This window comes from Papilio xuthus, unplaced genomic scaffold (assembly GCF_000836235.2).
Source record: "Papilio xuthus unplaced genomic scaffold, Pxut_1.1 DF829758.1, whole genome shotgun sequence".
Taxonomy (NCBI): domain Eukaryota; kingdom Metazoa; phylum Arthropoda; class Insecta; order Lepidoptera; family Papilionidae; genus Papilio; species Papilio xuthus.
Genome location: NW_013528891.1, coordinates 96696 through 114327, shown reverse-complemented (window position 1 = coordinate 114327; position 17632 = coordinate 96696). Strand labels below are relative to the sequence as shown.

The 17632-nt window shown below is 33.1% G+C and overlaps 1 protein-coding gene across 1 annotated transcript in view; it reads right to left on the bottom strand.

Moving 5' to 3' along the window:
* The window catches only part of NGR-A5 (neuropeptide receptor A5), a 31163-nt gene extending 16185 nt beyond the window's left edge, over positions 1–14978 (bottom strand). The window contains exon 1 of the mRNA XM_013318974.1: positions 14943–14978. The gene's annotated coding sequence lies outside the window, so the exon portion shown is untranslated. The remainder of the gene's footprint in view (positions 1–14942) is intronic.
* Positions 14979–17632: the final 2654 nt, after the last annotated feature.

Here is a 17632-nt window from a genome sequence, read left to right as displayed (position 1 = left end):
TTTATTGTTAACAATTTCATTTTGTTACGCCACGCTGGATTCAATCGCTGAATTGGTATAATGTAAAGTAGGCATAAACGTAAGTGATGTCCATATTTATAGGAAAGACAGGACGTTAAGTTAATGTGTGCTTCCTTCATCATGACCCTTCACCTTCATCGTATTCCAGAGAGAATAATGTTGCTAAATGTAGAAGGTTATTCAAGATAACGAACTTTTGATACTTTAAAATAATATCCCTGTTGTACTAATGGCTCTCCTAAAGTTTGAATTGATGAATTACACCGGCGTTACTTAAATAAACAGCTCTTGTTATTCACGTCTCGTGTTTCACGAAATACTTGTAATAAAATGTATCATTATTTTTCTCTATTTACAAAGATAAGTAGGACAATATTGTGTTTTCATACAAGTTTTATATAATGAAAACATACATACATAAAAGATATAGTCTATGTGAGTGTTTTTTAATATCCTAGTAATATTAAAGCCTTTATTCACTGGCTTTTTTCAACTTAAATGTAATAATTATATTATAAATCAGAAATATTCTTTAATCTTATTAACATAGTAAGAGATACGTTTATATCAACTACTTTGGTCAGGTTGTCTGTCGACATACACCTCCTAGTAACATCATTTTAACTGTATGTATCTTGCCATAGCGTCCGGAGAAATTTTAAATTAGTTTTAAAGGCTATCAGAACATGTTCAAATTTCATTAAAACTCTAATTCTAACTACAGAGCTGTCGTTTCAGCATAGTTTCACATTCAGCGAATTATGTACTTATATAATATATTGAATTATCAGCTTGGCATAGATATAGAAAACAGTCTGAAAGAACACATAGGGTATTAATTATGTTTCTTTTTAATTCTGCGCGAACTAAGTCCCCGGTGACAGCTTGTAACTAATAATAAGTTAATTGTCGAAAAGAATGTTTTACGTAATTTACTGTTAAAAATGTCACTACACTACAAGAGCAAAAATTATCAAAGTAATATTTCTTACTATCAAGATATACATTTAGAGGAAAAAAATCCCTGACACTAACACTTTTCATTTTAATAAAACTATACAATAGAATAAAAGAGTTATGAAGAAGCAGCACAAGGCTGTAAACCCAATATTTCTCACTCCTAATGGATAGCTGCTTCCGACCTCGCCAATAATCATATCCCCACCACCCCTCCCATCCCCTCCCGCACCCTGCAACACCCCCTCATAGCGCTCGGAATATTTTAAAATGCATTAAGCTCCTACGTAATGGAGTCAATTTATCTATCTTCAACTCCTTTTTATTTCTACGGATTATTTAAAGAAAATTATGCATTTTAAATATAAATTTTAAAACGGATCTACTAATGTAACAAAAGAGGGAGAGGTTTTAGTTAAAACTAGCTGTCATCCGCGTCTCCGTTAGCGGGGAATTAAAAAACTTAATAACTAGCCTATGCGTTCTTCCAGGCTATGTTCTACATCTGAGCCAAATCAAGATCCGTTGAGCCGTCCTAGAGATACCTTTTAACAAACATCTCATCAAGCCATCTCAACTTTCGCATTTATATTAGTTAGAAGTAAGATTTGCAAAAACCTTCCATTCTTGAACGTGGATGATGCTAATGGTCTGAACACCGCGCCAAAGGAGGTCTTGTTGAGTTGAGTTTGTGTTAAAGAACTTCCTTCTTTCTAGACAGCATAGAAGGTTTTTATTCTTTGCATATCAAGTAAACAATCTATAGAAGTTTGGTATAAATGGAATAACAAAATTTGTTATTCAAAACTAATTTAGCACATAAAAGATAAGAAAACATCAATCAAAGTGGACGTAGACATCGAGTTAGTGACCGGTGATCATTCATTCCAGTCTTTTACTTATCCTGGCTGTTAGACAATGGACTTTATCGCTTAGGCATAAGCTATGTTTTCGCTTGATGATGGCGGTGTTAGAACATTTGCCGCGTGAATTGTCGTGTTCCGGTCCATATTGCATCGAACAGATTGGAACATCGTCCGGCAAAAGGTTAGTGCTACCAGAACTACTTACAATTTCATTTCAATTTATCGATTACTTTACTTATATACTCCTGAGATTCTTCTTTAGCTTTATAGAAAGCTGAATTAGTAGCCTATGTATTCCTTTAGACTATGTGTCAAATCCATGCAGCCGTAGAGGATATAACTTCTAACATATTATACACTCACTAATGGATGGATTTGTTCGCAACGAAATATATTCGTTTACATCTGAATGTTTTCACTATTGTTAAAGTCGATTTAATATGAAATAAAAGTGAACCTTTAATAACTATTATTTGCGTGATATAATGAAACTCAACAACAACCCTTACTATATTAATTATAGAGAAAGGCAATTTCTCTACATGTGCATTTATCATGCATTGCTTACGAGAGATAAACGAGTGTTACGTGTCGTGGCGTGGGCGTAGGCGAATGTTCCCAAATGTGTTTGTTGTGTGGGCGAGCGGCTGGGCGGCTGAGCGGCGCGGCGGCCAGGCTTGCAGTCAATTACTAATGGCCTCTACTTTTATTTTATGGTGCTTTTGTCCGCGACTCCGTCCACGTGGAATTAAAAATATTAAATTAATAAATGAAGATGTTGATAAGACACAAAGACACTTGTGTTCCTACTTTGTTAATAATAAAAAAACTACCTACATACGTCTTTGAATTTCTTGACAATTCTTCGCAATTATTGGTAGACCACATCGTCTACTAATCCAAACTGTGCTTCACGCTACACAAAAAACTTGGCGGGGTGGACAAAAAAATATTATGTTCAAGTTCATACTAAGAGAAAATAATAAAGACTTTGTGACCATAAAGTTAATTAGAGGGAGTCGATTGTTATGTGCGCAACTTGATATTCAACATAACACAAGAGACACAAAGGTCTGGAGCTGCCCTAGGGCTGCCACAAAGCTCCAGGCTATAACAAGTCTGACAATGTTATGTTATACGTTTATATTTTGTTCATGCGTTAATACACTCAGTATCAACCCTAATAGTAGCAACTTTATTAGGTACTATAATATAAGCCCAACATGACCTGTAAGTAATTACTTTATTTCACCAAATAATAAATGTACAGTAAAATTATTTACAATGAAACTGTAAGCTGTGAATATGTAACGCATACTTTATCTTTTTATATAAGGGTAGGGACAAACAAGCAGTGGGAACACCGAGGTGTTTTTTTATTATAATTTGTTTAATTTATTCTCTACTACATGTAGCCCGTGACTCCGTCCGCGCGTTATTAAAAAGAAACTCTATAAGCAACCTATGTGTTCTTCCAGACTGTGTTTTATATATATGCAAAATGTCAGCGATATTCACGCAGCCGTTTTAGATATATCTAAAAGGTATCCCACATCAAACATCCATCCATCCAAATATTCCCTTTTATCACATTAGAATGATTAATTTTAACGGTACAATTTTTTTTTCAAGCAAATCAGCAAATTTTTAATAAAGTAAAGCGTTAAACATCTAATATCCTTTATATAAATTTTTCTCCCAAAACTTTAATAAGGTAACTGAAATAAATTAAGGAGAATTTACAATTAAATTTAATATGAAAAATTATAACGTGGAAAATGAGAAAATTTATTACCTTCATATTTCCAATCCAGGCCGTTCAGATCTACATAACAAAGCCTTGGAATGGATAAATTATTTTTTTTATCTTTCTTTATTGAGGATTGAATTATGACTTGTTTTATTAGTAAATGAGTAGTAAATAGGATATACATAGGAGGACGTTATAGTGATAGGAACAAACATAGTAACACGAAAAAGGTTTAAAATTAGTACTTTTATTAAGATAAGGAACTGTTCCTTCCGAAGGTCTCAGTAAAACAATTATCTTGACTAATTCGTGAGAGGCGTCACGTAAATCCAGCTAAATGTATTTGTTACGAGCGTGAAAGCCTCGCACGTGACGGCTGGCGATAAGGGCGCGTACACACTGATTATCTGCTCACACAATTCACGTACATGTTTACTGACTTTAAAACATTATCAATTTGAATACGCTTTCTACTGCCATATTAAAAACTGTGCCTCATATAAAACGATAGAACAACTAACGATTAAACATTTACCGTTGGTTTCTGAGACCAAAATCTCTGCATAAAACATATCATCCCTGTTATTATCTTTGACAAATGATAACAATACGTTTTAAACACAGATTTTTGTGTCAAAAACTTACTCAAATATAGAAATAATAGGAAAAAATAGTCACCTAGTGTAATCCAGGATCACCTGGATGATGAAGCAAAATTGTGTTTGTGTATATAAGTAGGTGAAATTCTAGTTTCAAGATTCCATTAGCTGTACGTACAACAGATAGAGGCGATACTAATAAAAGCCTGTTAAAAACGTCAAATTGCCACCTTTAGGAAGGCAAATCTCCTCATTAGAGCGTCTTTCTGCACGATGAATAGAATTACTAACGAGAGAGAAGAAACTCACCTTTCAAGAATGTCTCGGCAGACATAATGTAAGCTAGAGTCACACAATTTTTATGTCAAGTAACGCAGAATATACGACAATCAAATATTTAATAACGTTTTCATATTTCATTTTTTTCACTGTAACTAAATATTTAAATTATATTTAGGTCTAGCTTGATTGTAAATCACTGACCTTTATAAATGGACTGGCTATGAGACGTAGTATTTTGTGCGTATTGTAATTTCGTCATTTCGTCATTGATGGTAGCGGTTTGTAGCGGCGGTGTGGATTTCATCTAATGGTATAGATAGAATTAACTGTAACGTAATATCAAGAGGCGCGATTAAATCGTAGTAAAAGCAATAACTTCCAAGCAATTGCTTGTCCATTTATAGTGCAAAGCGCTCCAAATACGATGTATGATAAAATGAGTTGCCTATGTATGTGGTTTAAAAAATCTCTCTTATGAATCTTGTGATATAAGAACGTTGTAAATACAACTAGCATGTTTACCCATTTTTATTCAAGGTGAAAAGCATTAATTATTACTTTTCTGTATAAAAGAAACTAGAAATCTTTGCTCCGACTGTCAGGGTCACATAATACTGTGTTATTTATCTTGACATCGTAGGCTAAAGGCCCAACAAGTCTTGCTTAGCCAGCATTTATCGTAAACACATCTCAAAGGTATTTTCTGGCTTAGAACGAGGCTAACTGTCGTATTTGCTCACAAACTTTCGCTATCTCCATCATTATTGTGAGATTATCTTCAAAGTACAGAAATGTTTTTGAAAGAATTTAACTTCTAGTCAAAGTAAGTATAAAGATTTGTACCAAAATATGTTATTAAAAAGCTTTTGATGATTTCAAAATTTTTGTTGAATATTTCATATTATACTTTTGTAGGTAGCGCTGGAAACAATGACATCATCAGTGAATCTGTCAACTAATTGGAGTCAGGCATTGATTGTGTTTGATATTAAATTGATAAGTGAGTTGGTTTAGTACTAAAACTGGAGGCACGGTAACGCAGGCAACGTAGAGCTCGAGCTGCGTTGCCTAAATTAAAACGATAAAGTCAACAGGCACTTGTGTTTATCACACATATTGAAATGTAACGCCTAATCGCACACTCGAATATATTTTATTGTGACCCCACAAATGACTCGACTTCAAATGTCAACCTCATTTTTAAATCATATTAGATATAGACAAATTAACCAGATTATACGGGATAAAACGGACAGTCAGTCCGAGTTAATAATAAAATAAATATTTATTGCAATATCCCTTTAGATGATTGACCTCTATAAATGGATAGGCTTTGGTAGTAACAGCTTCATCTTCGCTGACTTAAACCCTGTGGAAGTTCCTGACTGTAAATTATATCTCTATTAGTTCAAATCCTTACCACCGCTACCAACCGCAACCGACAGCACCAAAATGGCGAAAATCAAATAGGCACAAAGTTCCACGGTTTATAGCCTGTCCATGTAAAGAGGTTAGAGCTTTAGATGGTTTTGTAACATCGTTGAAAGTTCTTAAAGAGTGATGCTGTTGGCGAGTCATTTCACTCGTTAGACGAAACACATAACTACGTGACTGTTCTGTGTATTCGTGGTATTACACCAGTCGAGTGGTGCTAGTCAACGACATGGTGACAGATATTGTTACAGGCTAGTGGTTAAAGCTCTTTTTCAGCATTGAAACTTAACGAGCTTTTGTTGTTGAACGAAATTAAATTTATTTTGATAAACGCTTGCTGAATTTACCGAAATCAAAATTTATTAAAAGCTGGAATATTTGTGGTACAAACCACACCAATAATCTGAGTATATTCGAGGGCCGTAAACCATTCAAATTGTATTTGCCGGAGCTCGTTCACGCCGTTGATAAGTTATTTATGCATTTCAAGCGCATATGAAAGTAATTTCATATTGCAAGTTTTTGGAAATAGCTCAGCCGCGAACATTGATCGCTGCGTACAAGTGAAATCAACTATTGATATGTTTTAACATGAAGCAATTACTTAACATTTATTACTCTAGTAGCAAGTGATTAAACGATTCATGTATTTTATAATTTTATACGTGAATTTTATAAAGGAAGGTGGTAAATTATCAAACTATGTATGCATAACGATACTTCGGTTAGACCCGCGTAGGTCGGCTATTAGTAATACATCGTCTATAAAGCGTCATTCATGTTATATGTTTTGAGTAGTGAGCTTCAGACAAACAACTTTAACATTTATCTCTCGACACTGGCATCCATTGACTTCATAATCATCGTTCAAAAATAATAAAAACATGACTTTACTTCAATAACAACTTACACTCGATCACTCACTCAGCAAATTGAAATGGAAAGGGTTTCGCGATGTTTTTTTGTAAATATCTACAGCGGTACACAGTGTGTAGGATGCAGGAAGTTTATATAAGAAATATTTGTATGTTACTGAAATAGAAAACATGACGAATTGGAACTTAGAGTGATGTATGAAGGGATGACATAATACATTTCGTCAGGTCGAGCCAGCACGAGGCATGGCAGCTCAATAAGAAGGCACTCAGTTTTAAATCTTATCAAATGATACAATAACATTGTTTTTGTCGCTTTTAACTTTTACTTATCACCTTTGAAATTATGATGTACTAGCTGTCGCCCGCAACTCCGTCCGCGCGCAATTAAAAACATACTTAATAAGTAGCCTATGTGTTCTTCCAGACAATGTTCTACATCCATGCCAAACCCATCCATCTATCCAAACATACGCATTTATATTATTAGTAAGATGTATATTACATAAGCACTAGTATAAAAACGTCTATAAAACAGCTTGTCAAATAAAAAAGCCGATTTGCTTAGTCACTTAGACTGTCAGCTGAAACTGAAACAAGCCTCGCCCTGACCGGAAGTACCTCGTTCAGCCGCACCCCGCAACGCCGCACGCCGCACGTCGCGTCATCATGAAGAAGAAATGATTAATGATATAAAACCTGAAAATCCGTGTTCAAACTTATCAAGTATATTTTCAGATGATATGTGCTAGTGCACAAATATATATTTATGGCATCATAAAATTAAAAATACTTTTAAAAAACCTGTTACACACGCAGTTACTCAAATAAATTTTATTACTAATCTACTTTATTTTGATGTGAGCAAAAAGAAATAAATAAAAACCAAATAATAAATTCATCTGAAAGAAAGTATTTAACATTAAAATTTAGTTAGAATATATCTCGTGGACAGAATTAGAAGGTGTAGCACAATATGACATCGCTAATGGGTGTCGGGACAAGCTTTGATCTTGCCGACAAACGAAGGTCAATAAAAAAATTCAATAGAAAATAAATTTCAAGATTCTGTATAATGAATATCGGACAAGTTCACCTTAAGGGTCACAAGATATATCTACTGTACACAATACCCAGAACTCGCATTACATTCTATAATATTAAAGGCTTTTCTCCATAGAATGTGAAATCTATTAACACTATTTATATTTTACGAAACTATGTTATAATGTCTGTCGATTTGTCTGCATATCAGTTCTATTGTGAGCCTGGAGCCTAACCATCCGAAGCGTTAAGAAGGGAAAAGTGGCGTGTCATTTGATTCATATTCTTCCTCCAAGTGTCAGAGAACTTTCTTTTAATTAACAAATAGTGTTATTTTAAATAACGCCATCTACATTTAATGATGGTATAGTCTACAGCGTTAATGTTGCCATTCAAAGCGCATTCTGCCGTTATAAATGCAAAATGTATGTGTATATTGAGAGTATGTTGCATTGCAAATGTTCCTCAAATGTCGTTAATATTTGTGTCCAAACATATATTGGCCAATACACTGATATGTTCATGCCTGTTTTATAATGTGAGATTTTAAGTTTTGGTGTACATGTATAATATAGTAACGTATAATGTAAATATACATATTAAGGTACGCAAAAGTGTTAAAAATGTAAATTATTAATGAGAAACAAACATTTTGTAAATCCAATTTAAATATAAAGCTCTCGGCAAACATAAATCTTACGGATTATTCCAGTTTATGATTATATTTACATTTTTAGCGCGACATATAAATACTATGTCTTCTATAAAATAATGAGATATAATCTACTTATCGTCTTACAAAGTCCGTAGAAAAACTAAAGAGTATCTAAATGTGTTCTTTAAACTGAAGTTATCTCGATAGGAAGTTTGCTTAGCAACAAAATTAGTGTGTTGTTATAATTTATTGTGTACTCGTATACTGCGGAGTGCAATGGCTGCTAGAAGCGCTTAGCTATTTAAATTGGCGTTAACCTCAATAAAGTTGGCATTGCTCGGGACGCGAGTGCTAAAACGTGCATAATGCGTTTCTACAGAATTATTTATGAATAATATTGCTGTTTAGTTTGGTAGTGGTAGTACTGAGCGAGAGAGACTCATTTTCTACCTGTGCTCTGTGACATTGGATTGTATTGCAGCTATCTTTCCGTAATAACGCCGTTGAATGGAAATATAAACTGCCTTTTGCTCACTACGTTTGTCAGAATGATGAAGAGTGAGAGTAGCACTAAATATAGTCACGTCAAATAATTAAATAATATGTTATTTTTTGAAGATAGTACAATATTTAATGATTGCTTTCCGACTTAGAAGTTCTATTTTAATTACGGCACAGGCGAAAGAAATATATATATTTTATTAATAAATTACGAGAATGACGTATAATAACATTTATTAGTATATGTTAAATTAGCAGGCTTTAACTGGACTATAGCCATTTAAACTGTGCTATAAAGATATCTGATCAAAAACAGATGTATACGATCTTTAACTGCTTGTTAACCATTATCTAGGCCGGAAAACAAATATTTGTCCGCAACTGCCAATAGTATCCACTTCTTTCCAGTTAACCTTTGTTAATGTATCTTGTATTTTAAAGTCTTATATTTTAACTATTTAAAAGATACTCATTGGATGATTAGATTATTGTTACAAGCATTAAAGGATCCTTTAATGTTCCATTACTCTGTTAGTAAATTTTACAAAGTAGATTGGCCTTTAATGCGATCGCGAATATTGAGAGATCAAAGTCTCGATTGAAATGCAAAGAATGTAAGTTTTTAAACCCTCCAATGATTGCTTATAAGAATTGTTGTCACCTGAAAGCGATACTTGATGTCGGTCGGTCGGTTCACATCAGTGAGTTTTGCGCACTTCTCCCCGGTGAGACCGAACGACGTGTTATAAATATATCACTTTCATACGCACTAAGGGATTACTCTTGTCAAAATAAAATTGGATTTTACTTTATGTAATAGATATAAATTGATGTGTTTACTGATTTTAATTTTAAATTTACCAAAATAATGAACAAGATTAAAAAATATTTCGTAATAGAAAATATTTAAAAAATCAGATTTGGTGAAACAGTGTGTATTTAAATATTAAAAATAAACATTAAACATTGTAAATCTATTTAAAAAGTAAAGTAAAAATGAGAAAAATAGCAAAGCTAAATGTATAAAAACAGGTGACATGTTTCTTGTGAGATGAAATATGTAGAAAGTAGTGTATTGTAAATATATACATAAACTTATTATTGAATTAATTAACTCTATATTAATTATTAAAAATTAAGTTTTTATTTGTCGATTTTTTATATTTGTCGTTTTTATTTCATTTAAAATGTAACAAAAAGATGTTTCTTTTCGTATTGTTTCCAATAAATGCATTGAGTACAGTTTTAAATACTCGTATGTACAAAAGTTTGAATCGCAGAAAACTAAACAAATGTTTGCTTTCCGTTTGTCGGAGCGTGACCACGCGGACACTTTCTGTCTCTGCCTACAACATCCATACACTTTATTACAACTATCTACATGCTTTTCAAACACGTGTAACCTTTTTTTTACGTGATATGTAACAGAACAGTGCCGTGCGAATCCGGGACGAATCACATGTTAATATGGTTTATGTGATAGAATATGAAATCTTACTTAATTAACTTATAACGTACGATGAAACTAGCTCTAAAACTTATATAACTTAAGTTGAAAGTTGGTGTGAATACTGACAGTGTAAGCTCAGTGGCGTGGAGGCAGTGCAACTGATTGCAACTTAACATCCGGCCCAAGCTTCTGACAAAGTTTCCGTCGCGCCTTAACTTTGCTCTACATTCCGATCGCATTGACAACAAATAAACGTATCATCTGCACTTCAATAGAACTACATATAAACATCGATCCTATTAAAAACTTGTCTCATATATGTATAAAGTTATTTTAAATCATTCACCCGTATTCTAAGAAGCAAACGTATAGTTTAGTTTAGTGGTACATATAAAAATAACAAACAATATTTTTTATAAAATACATTATACCGCTAACTAAAATATAAAAGCGGCTACTTGTGTAAATCTATATCAGAAAATGTAACAATAAATGCCTACACAGAAATATTGTGATCGGAATCGGCTTTGTGTCGCTCTCGGGTTCCCCGCCACCGTAACGAAGGTCCCTAATCTTTGCTGCTCGAGCTACCAATCTATACGGCACAAATATACAATGTTATGTAACTCCATGTACTCAATATTATATACAAATCCCTAAGTCGTTGCGGTTCCGAGGGTAACCACTCGTCTTCAACTAATTGGGATACGACACCACTTCACTAACAAGTACTATTCTAACGTCGACATTCTGACTAATTATATAAATATTTTATCATCAAGAAGTCAATCCAATATAAAAATACACATAATAGTTTAAAATCTCAAGACTGGTTACGTAAAAAAATGATTTTTGCAAGATTGCAATATCTACAGTTAAAACTTCAATTTTTAAAAGTCGCAGATCTCGCAGTAGTCTTAATCTGAACCCGTAGCCCGCTAGACCTATGCAATACCACGACCAAACTGAAACCAATCGTCGAGAGGACTAATTCTAGTCCTTTTCTCCTTTTTACCGTTTTCTTGTAAAGAAAGGATGAAAAGGTCGAGATTTGGTAAGGATTGTACTGTACAGGAAGGGGAAATAGCCTCTTTCTTTGCCTCCCCATCTATCCATTAAAAGTATACAACATATGTAACCTTTTACCTGTTGCTGATATCCCTATCTTACCGAAGCTAGGTATCGTTACTCTATAAAAAATAATTTATCCAAGTGTTACTAAATTAGTTATTGCTTGAATACTGATTTAGACAAGATATTAAATAAAACAGAATAGAGGAATCAGTAACCTCTTGAGATATAAACACATGCCTGACCTGTGCGTGACACACCTAACACTTGCGCTAATATTTTACATTTTAATAACTAATTCAAAGGTCAATATTACGGTACGGCTTCCGTTTTAAAATTTACTTCAACCTTCAAATTAACTTTAGTTACTTGACCAATATAGATTATAGTGTTTATAATTTCAACCTTTATCGTATTTAAACACAAACGCTTATAAAAGGGTTCTGGTTTGGTTTGTTAATTATTAAGTTTACATAGGATAGCGATTAACCGTGAGTTTCTGAGACCAAAATCTCCGTTTAAAACATATTGTTACCTCTGTTTTGTTAAAGATAATGACAGGGATGACGATATGTTTTATACAGTTGTACCAGTTAGGTTACATTGATCATGGAATAAATAAATCATTATTATATAATATTTAACTTCGAGAATGTTGAATTGCTGAAGTATTGAGTAGTATCATTAGGTGCTCAGGATTACGGCTGTTATTGGCATATTTGACATCGTGCGTTGACACGCTTTAATATTTCAGATTATACCAAATATACATAATACTAGCTGTCGCTCGGGAATTTGTCTGCTTAGAATTCTATAACCCTGACTGAATTCCAATGTTATCTAATATTATAACAGTTTAAAATAAAGTTTGAAAGTTTTTAAAAAGAACTGACAAGAATTAGAAAATTTTTCATTAATCAACAACAAATTGTTATTTGGAGTGAATCCAAAAGCGACTAGTTTTACAAGGCGCTGCCGCTGCACCGCGCTCCGCACCACGCCCGCCGGCTGCTCGGAGCGGGACACCGGATTTAATTGCACATTTGTTTTACTTAAATTATCTCAACTAAAACAATTTACAAATTAATGTCTCAAAAGAAAAAATCGAATACTGACATCTTACAAATATGTCAACTTGAATTTGACAATTATTTATTCCTTTCTTGACGAAAACATATTGAACTTTTCTCATTAATTTATGTGTAAACTAGCTGTCCCCCCGACTCCGTCCGCGTGGATATATAAAAAAACTTAATTAGTGTAGCCCCCACCCATCCATTCATCCACATCACATTCATCTAAACATTCGCATTTATAATATTAGTAAGTTAAATACAAAGCAGCTCTTTAAGGCATAAATTCTAAAAAAAATGAATAAATGGTATCCTATGTCCGTCTCCTGGCTCTAATCTACCTCCTCACCAATTTTCAGGCATATCGGTAAAGCCGTTCTTGAGTTATAAATAGTGTAACTAACACCACTTTCTTTTATATATATAGATGCCAATACTTTTAGGCTTCATCAAATATTATTATTATTAGTTTAATTAATTATGTTAAAACTCACAATTACATATATCTGGATTAAATGCGTATTTCGTACTTATGATGAAAATTATTTTTTTTTTTTACATTAATACCTTCATGGTAAACAATCATAATAGGGGACCTGCAGACGTTTCCGCCGCCCCGGGCCATATCCAGTGCAAATGTAACTCGAGCATACAAACAATACAAGGCATTGTTCCCGACACCGCCCGAACACGGCCCCCGCGCCCCGCGCCCCCCGCCCTACGTCCGCGAGTCAGCTCTTGACTTTCAAAGCTCTGTTTGCATGCATTGCTGCAATTTGTTCCGGATTATTGCAGCGAAAATGATTTGCAGTATTCTTTTGTGATTTTAAATAAAACGCTTATACCGTTTTAAAAAGAACTTCTGTAGCATGCTACTAGTAATGATTCCTTTAGAGTTTGAACAGTCTAGCCACCTTGTCAGATGAAGATATAAACACAAAGTTTTATATTAACTATTTAGCTAATATAATAAAAGGTAAATTTTACAAAAATATTATGGCGAAATGTAACTACGTATAAAGCTTTAAGTGATAGATCGTTAATAATAATTACAAACTTGTTCCCAGCGCTATAAAAATATCCATCAATCTCTCCGCGTCAATTAAACTTTCATAGCCAAATATAATATAGTTGACGCGTTCAGTGTGCAGTAGTGTAGGCATCCATGACGCGCTCTGTACATTCAAATCTAAAGCAAAAATAATTTGAAGTCGCACAATTAGTTCTTACATTAAATGCGCGAAAGGTAATAAAAAATATAATTGCGCTGAGAAGAACTGGGTGTAAGAAACATAGAATTTAATTTTTTAATAATTTTTTTTAAGTCGCAGGCGACAGCTAGTAGAAGAAATAGCAGGAGACCCCTTTTTTGCTGAGGGGAATGCTTTATGCATTTAAGCATGAACCGGGGGGGACGCGGTAGTTATGTGGGATTCTCCTCCATAGTGGAGGCATACCCACTAAACCTCTCTGTTCCTCCAACGCATCGGGACGGGACCGCGGGCACGCTTTCGCTCTCGTCCGCGGCCCAGCAGGAGACCCCTGCCAGTCAAAGTCCTGGCACAGCGCTATCTCTCCTACATCCTGTCTTGCTCATGAACACGCATGTTCATGTTAATGTGGGGTTAACCGTTAAAAACATTAAAAAAATAAATTTTAATAGCAATATCCAGAGCTCTTTTGTATGTGATTATTTGGTACGGTCACATTTCGCATAGGGCAGTAATTCACCATTGTCAATCCACATTACCGGTTCTCTAATGGCCGTCGGATTTACGATTTAGCTAATTCATCTCAGCTACAAAATGCTAAATAGCTTGAACAGTCAGGTATAGATTTAGTGTCTGTTTAACTTAGGTAATTGATAATAGAAAATACATCGGGAAAGTAAAAACAATGAACATTTTGTAGCAACTGCATTTTTTCAGTAAAAAATTATACAAAAGAATATTTTAAAAGTTAATTATTAATGGTAATATAATTAACTTGATGTTATACTCGTGCACAAAATATTTACCATGTAAAGAGTAATTAAAGAGCAATATTTAAATCGCGAGTAAAAGCGTTAAAAATATTTTGTTTAAATTTAGAACCTATGATCTTTAGTTCAAAAATAAGATGCCAACCTCTGAGCTACCTGTAATTGTTTTATTTGGCAGAGATAATATTTCCGATAATTATTCTAATATTATAGTAGAAAAACTAAAAAAAAATGACAACCATATTTATGAATAAACATTGTAATGCATGTCTTAAAAAAATTCTAACACACGTTCTTTATAAATTGATATACGATTAGTACATATTCATAACTTATTTAATCTTCAAATATAAATCTTGAATTTGCCAAAAACATTTATTTACCTTAGTCCACACAGAGGAAATAATTAAAAAAGAACTTTTATCACTTATTTAACACTCCCAAAACACAGTTATTAATTGCGAAAATATTTACATCACAACTTGTTTAAATTAAAAAAATCACAATCAATTAAATAATTTATTTAACACTTTACAATTAATTTAATTTCGTAAGCGTATATAGTTCGCGCAGACTGACGTTGTCAGCAAGCGACCAGGCGACCACTCACACCGACAGATTATTTCGAACTGATTTCCCGCGCAACGGCCACAGAGAAAATTTGCTCAGATTAAAAAGATCGCAAGAGGTGAGCGTTCACAAAACAAATTGACTTTGATCGATTGAATGATTAAGGTGAATGAAAACATCGATGCAAATGTAACGTCGACCATTCGTTTCATTCATTCACTCGATATGTTTAGGCGCGGAGAATGAAAAATGTTGAAGAATCGCCAACAATCAAATGCATCGCTGGCTGATAATTGATTTCTATTTACTTAGCTGGTTTATGTTTTCAGTATATTTTTAATTTTCTTTTCCTTATAAATTCTTTTAAATGTTGTCCGCATTAATTCAGTCTGCTCATTCTTATAGCTTTTAAACTGTACCTTTGAAAATTTTTATTTAATACAGTCATATTTTTTTGAGGTTTATCATATTTCATTTCTTTTGTGGCGATTTTGAACATAACAAAGTTATTATACAGTATTTTACAGCGCAAAAATTAGCATTTAAAAACAAAAAAATCCATTAAAATCTCCTTCTGATTTTTTAAAAATCTTTTGCAATTTGTCTCTTGTATTAAAAAATAAACGCTTTGAAATTCTGGACTACTGATTGCATTACCGACTTCAAACAGCAAAGAGCAACCGTCGATAGCATGGGTGAAGTCAAAAGATATTTATGTGAGCCTCAGCGAATGAAAACAAAACGTTAAAAGCTCAATTAACGGAGACTTCAACAAAATGAGAGATGGCCTACCGAGCTGACGCGCTGTTTGTTAAGAAAACCAGAAATAAATCACATTTCACTGTTTTCTCTATACTTATGTTTACAGATTTCCACTTGGCAACAAGTTTCACGAATTACAACATAATTCACGAACAGTACACCGTTATTTGTCTTACACTGAGTGCTGGCGCTGAGGAAACATTCTTTTATACAACTATATGTATTGTTTATACTATAACTAGACATAACAACTGAAAACTTAAGTAACTTCTCTTTTATAATCTCGTACAAATCATTATGGCATACAGTAACAAGGTGTTTATTTATAGAACTATTATAGAATATAACTAACTACTATATACTATAATAGAAATAGACTTATTATAGAATCCTGTAGATTTTCTTTTTCATATTATAGCACTTAGTTTGGTAATCTCGTAAGGATTGCTAGAAATAAATACGACATAATTTTGATCTTAATGCATAAGACTATTTGTTACCGCTTTTGGAAATTCTCTTTTGACAATGTAATCTATTCGTTGGATAAAATATATATATATATATATATATATATAATACTACTGTTGATGATATTATTTGTAAATCATACCTCCGAATAAATTTCCCAAAGCGTTATTTGCTATTAAACACTATACGTGTAAACATTTCAATAACGATTCTTGTTAACTTTAATTGTTTAAATAGTTTCGTCTCCTAAAGTGACAGGTTAATGTGCATATATTTGGGGATTTTGCAATCCCTAACGACTATCCTTAAAGGCTAATTAAATCTCACAAAAACATATAATATAAAACCGTATCTAATGTTACTGGCCGCATTAACTTTTTATTATTCTTGCTCGTAGATTTTTTCATAAAATACAATCCAGTTATTTATTAAAATTAAAAATAAAATTTCTTTTGTTCAGTGTTATAACACTCAGAATAAGGAGCACCGTTTGGGAATTTAAGTTAAACCCTAATTTTTCTCTATAAACGTTTTTAATATTGTCATTTAATTGAGTCGCGTGGCAATGAGATTCACTTTACCTAAGCTAGTACAAGCTCAAAGGTCGTCAACCTTTAACTCAATGACAGTTGCCGGCGCCGGAGACTTGCATTTGGAGTTAATTGAGCTGCGGGATTGCGCTTAATGTTTATATGACGCTAATTGTTTTTAACAGATTAATTTATTTTTAGTAATATTAGATTGACTTGCAATTTATTAATATTCATAATATACATACTGTAGGCTTGTTTTTTTTTGTTCACAGTAATAAACAAATGGCGAAAAAAAACTTAATTAGAAGTCTATGTGTTCTTCCAGACTATGTTCTACATCTTTGCCAAATTTCATCAAGATCCGTTGAACCGTTCCGGAGATACCTTCTAAGAAATATCCATCTATCTATAGAGGTCTATCATAAATGCGACCTAAAGGGAATTTTAAGATAACTTTTAATATCTATTCATCTGTTATAAATCAGAATATTCCATTAAAAAATATAATGACGTCAACTTCCTCGGCTGTGAGATTATCAAATTACCGAACATACCATCATTACTACAAGTAGGTAATATTAAATTCAGATCAAGGCAATCTTCAACAAGTAAACGTATATAAGTCGTAATTGTAATAACGTTATTAAGAAACAAGAAATTGCGCAATAAATTTGTACAAACCTTTGATACGACAAATGTTTATTTACGTTAGAATCAAAGCCATTATCGTTCATCAATGC